Source organism: Fukomys damarensis, unplaced genomic scaffold (assembly GCF_012274545.1).
Source record: "Fukomys damarensis isolate Sample0158 unplaced genomic scaffold, DMR_v1.0_HiC HiC_scaffold_28, whole genome shotgun sequence".
Classification (NCBI taxonomy): Eukaryota; Metazoa; Chordata; class Mammalia; order Rodentia; family Bathyergidae; genus Fukomys; species Fukomys damarensis.
Window position 1 is genome coordinate 14,792,851 of NW_022900940.1, and position 5,382 is coordinate 14,798,232.

Below are 5,382 nucleotides of genomic sequence, written 5' to 3' on the forward strand. Positions count from 1 at the left end.
GAATTTAATACCTTTGGATATAATTATAAGCAGTGTACTTCATTGCTAGTCACCTAGATATCGAAGGATTAAGAAGTCACTGAAATTATCATAATTTAGAATTAGGCCTCTGCCAACACTTCCCTGTGTGACTCGATCATTGCAACAGTCAAGCAATGGATGTGATGTGCCTCCCCTTTGTGTATGTGTAAGTCAAGGTATGGTTTCTTCAGGAATTTCTTTCCTCATTTAGGGCTTCCTACTATCTAAAGTAGGCTTTACTCATGGTAGAAGATGTTAGTGTTCATATTTTTCCCTTTAATAATAACTCATTATTTATACCTGATATTTAAATGAGTTAATAGAAAGTAGAGATTTTTTATTTATAAGATTTCAGATTGAAAACCATTGTCAGTACTTACATTTACCCATTTTTTTTTAAGTATGGACCTAGACATTGATTACTACACTGCCACTTAAATGTTCATTTAAATAAATTGACTTAACAAATTGTCACCTATGTATTGTGTCTCAAACTTCATTTACTATAGATCAAACCTACGGTGTTGGAATATTCGTGGCCAAGATTTCATTCAGCATCACTTTTTGTTTACTCTTTTTTGGATTTTGTTTTTATTGGTACATTTTATATATGCAGAATGATAATATTATTAGGAAATTTATACCTGTATATACTATATTTTGCTTCTTTTTCCCTCCCCTCCCTTCAACCCCTCTTTCCTTCCTTATTGTTGTGCCTGTCTTATTACTATGATAAACTATTTCTGTGAGTTTTATGTTTGCTTCTAACTTCACTGACCTAGGAAAAAGAGCCTTGTTTTAGTTTGTCAAATCCTTCTTTCCGATCCCAGGTTTAAGCATATTTGAGGAGGTTTTATCAAAGGAATTAGTCATGTGTTTCCTAAAGTCTCACCCTCATACTGTCAGAGTTGTGGCAGCCCTGTAGCTCATGTGCTGTAGTGGGCATGCAAATCCCTCTCTGTTGCTATGTTAGACAAGTCGCCGCAGCAACCGAACACTGGATGACAGTTGGCTTTTTTCCCTAAACTAAAACCTCAGTATTAGGATTTAATTGCAGTGTTGGCACTTTATGATACATAATTACAGTTTGGGAACTTGGACTCTAAAAAGTTTGCCATCACTGTTATGTTGAGATACTTTTCGTTAATTACCTACTATGTGCCAATATGCTTAATATTGTTTTGATTTATCTTAGTTAATATTCCTAACCCTGTTTTATTACTGTTAGAAAAGCAGAAAATACATATGTACAGGGCATGTTTAATATCATAAAGCTAATTTATGGAATAGATAGATTATTTATGGCAAAACCATTCAAGCAGTATCATTTATTGGTCCTAACCATGTTAATCAAGTTAAAACTATTAAAGTTCTTACATAGATGGGATCATGTGATTTCTGTAAATACTGATATATATGAGCTTCATATTTTAGCTAGAACAGTCTTTTTGCTGACTTTTATTGAACTATATTTTAGCAAATATTGTATCGCCATTTAAAGAAGGAGGGCATAATATGACTTAAAATATATCTGGAAAACTCATGAAAATTCTACTATATTAAAATTTCAGTTTAAAATTTTTATTGAGACTTTATTGAGCACTCAATGTGTGTTTAGCATTGGACATTCAGTACTGTGATCAGGACTTATCACATTCTCTATCAGCACTCAGAATGAGAATGTAGAAAGTCAGAAGGATCTGTTAAATAACCAGGGAAAACAAACACTGAAAGTAGAAATTGGAATAATAATTTTGAAAATCAATTTGATAATATTATGTGATCTGTTATTATCAGGACCTTGAAATACTTTAGTAAGTTTAATTTTTACTAACTCTGAAATGTAGATAAGAACCCTGTTTTAATAAGAATATTGAGACTTAATGGCATTTAAGACTCTTTCTCAATGCCATTCAGCTGAAGGTTAAACTGGTGATGTTGGGATGGAAGATTATTACTCAAAATCTGATGATACACCTATGGATTTTTTTCATGCAATAAGCTAAGGCTTAGCTGATGAGATAAAGGATCTAAGATTTATCAGCATTCATCATCTTGTCCAAGATTAGTTTATAAGATCCTTCCAAAACTGTTGATCCTGTCAGGAATCAGTCAAATGATGAATAAATTTGGGCATTAGGGCTGGAGATAAAGTGCTTCTTAAGGACATTTGTGCAGGGTGAGTGCAGCCATTGAGCAATTGGACCCTGAGGTTGTGTCACTTTGCAAGAAGAGTAAAACATGTGCCAAAATGGAAGAGAAAGTCTGTTCACATTATCCTTTCTCTCTCTTTGCCTCTGTTTTTGCTGAGAACCAAGAGGTGAGGAAAGGAAAGGAGACAAGGAGAGAAGAGAGGAACAGAAAGAGAAACAGAAGTCAGCCACCAAGCATAACATCCTAAGTTGGTTTTCACTTACCTACTTTCACTGTTTCTTTATACATTTGATAGAAGTCATCTTTTGTATAATCACAAACCTATAACCTAGTGGCTTAAAACAATATTCATTACTACCAAGATTCTGTAATAGTTCTACTATGTAATAATGTACCTTTAAATGGACGATTTTGAAAGAGCCCATTAACATAGTCTGGGCCTCATCTTGGAAAGCCATGATTCTTTCCACTTGTTCCCAGTCTTTTTTACATGGGCTGTCTTCCAAGAGGACAAACTTTTACTATTTTGAGTCTAAGAGTGAGAACTCCCACAAAGCTATTTTGCTCCATTGTGTTAGTCACAAGAAGTCAAAAGAACAGCCCATACTGAAGGTGTGATAGAGAAATAATATCCTCTTTCTTATGGGCAATATTGGAATAAACCTGTGGACATTGCCATATAATTCACATTTGGATGGAGAAGTGAAGATTCCTGGTCTATGAAGAGTGGTTTCTTACAGCAAATGTTTCTCTTCATACCAACTTAATATGTGTCACTTATCACTTCTATTAACTCTGTTACTAAAGAACATTAGAAAGTAGTATTTCCAGGGCCGGGGATTTAGCTCAGCAGTTCAGTGGCCTGCCTTGCAAGCGCAAGGACCTGAGTTCAATCCCCAGTAAAAAAAAAGAAAGTAGTATTTCCTGTGGAGAGCCATGAAAGGCTTCTGTAGAAAGGAAAACATTTGTTACAGTATGCTTCTGGAATTAGCTATATTATATTTGAGGGTTCACAGATGGTATTTCCCATTTTAATCAAGTTTTTGAAGTGCTTGACGTTAAAGAAATGCTATTGTTTCTGAAACAGTGTTGACTGAATAATAGAAGTAAGGCATAGATTCTGCACTAAATTGACATGAAGTTTTCAAAGGATAATGTGGAACTTTATAGGGGATGATAACTTTTAGAAATTCGAGAAATTCTAAAAACCTCAAAGTGAGAATGGAATGTAAGCACGAATTTTCTCAAATCATTCGCAGTACAAGAAGAAACATTGTGACTTATTCCTGCCCCTACTGCAGCAGACAGGCGCTGTCCCTGGTGCTGAAGTTAGACCGAAAAGAGAGGCAAGACCTGGCTCTCTTGTATATTAAATTTAACAATCTGTTTTATTCTTTTCTCCTCCCTGGTCTGTGCCTGCCTCAAAATTCCATCTCCTTCTGTAGTCACAAGAAACAGAAATAAGGAAGTGAATATGTATGTAAACTCTTCATGATTGAAATGGGAGATGGCATGGTTACAGTGGCAGTTTCCGGGTACACCTGGCCAAAATGGTTGCTTAAGTGTAAAGGACCACATTTTGTTCACCAGATTTAGCTAATGTAAAATCACATTGTTTGAAAGTAAAAATTTCAGTTCATTTCATTTAAATGTCTATAGGTGTTTATCTTAAATGTTCTTTCTCCCTCACTTAATTTGAATGAATATATGGATATAAAACAGTTGCAGGTTTGGGTTTTTGCTTTATTCATCTGTTTATTCCAATTATCATTGTTATTTTATCAATTTTGTTGCAGTGAAAAAGAATGTAATGGTTATTCTGGATTATTTGATTTTTTTTCCTCACTGAGTTTATTGGTACATTTTAGGTATACAGTACAGTTACATTCATTATTGGGATCTTGTACCTTTACATGACAGGTCTTGGTTCTCATTTTTCCCCTTGTCCCTGCCCTCCCTTCACCCCTCCTCCCCTCTACCTTTATAAACACTTTATTTTCTTTTTTTCATTTTCTCATATTTTCCCCCTTATTAGCTTTCCCCTACCCTTCCCACTTTCCCTACACCTTTAGCCCCTTTCTTCCTATTTCACAATGTCCATTATATCATTAGGATCTTATGTACTATTATAGTTTATTCACACCAGAGAAACTATTTGGTGTTTACACATGTGTGATTTATTTATTTCACTTAGGAGTATATCTTCAATATGTATCCATTTTCCTATGAATGACTCTAATTTCTCATTCTTTATGGCTGAGTAGTATTCCATTTTATAGAAAAACCACATCTTTATTCAGTTTCTAACTGATGGAGAAATGGGCTATTCCAAGTTTTAGCTATTACAAACTCTGCCGCTATATACATAGGTGCACATATATCTCTGAGATATGATTCTTTTATTTCTTTTGGAAAGATACCCAGCAGAGGGATGGCTAGATCAAATGGAACCTCTAGTCCCAGCTCTTTGAGGTATCTCCATATTGATTTCCATAGTGGTTGCACCAGTCTGCACTCCCACCAACAATGGAGAAGGATTCCTTTCTCCCCACAACCCCGCCAACATTTATTATTGTTTGATTTCTTGATAGCAGCCATTCTTTGTGGGGTGAGGTGGAATCTCAGTGTTTTCATCTGCATCTCTTGAATGACCAGTGATGTGGAACATTTTTTTCACTTATTTACTTGTTGTTTTACTTCTTTGTCTGAGAAATGTCTGTTTATTTTAGATGCCCATTTTTGAATCAGGTCTTTATATTTGGGGGGACTGATAGTTTTGAGTTCTTTATATATTGGTTTTTGATAGAATTAAAAGGAGAGCTTGATGAAATACTTAAAAAGGCTAGATTGTATTTTTCATTTCCTATTTGGACATCTCAGTCTTTCATTGTAAGATTTAGAAAGTGAACCAAAAGTAACTTCAAGACAACTTATCACTTTATGCCTCACAAAAAATTTATGTTTTACATGCTGTTTTGAGGACAATGAACAGTTTGGGAGAATCTATATGAAGTCTCTAACATGGTATAACATATAAATATTTCAAAGTAAGAAATATGAGAAATGAAGTGTGTAGATTAGAATTAAAGAGGGAAAGAGCAGGGATTTAGCTCAGTGGTTCATAAGCACAAGGGCCCAAGTTCAATCCTAGGTACCAAAAAAAAAAAAAAAAAAAAAAAAAAAAAAAAAAGAAAAAAGGGTTTCGCC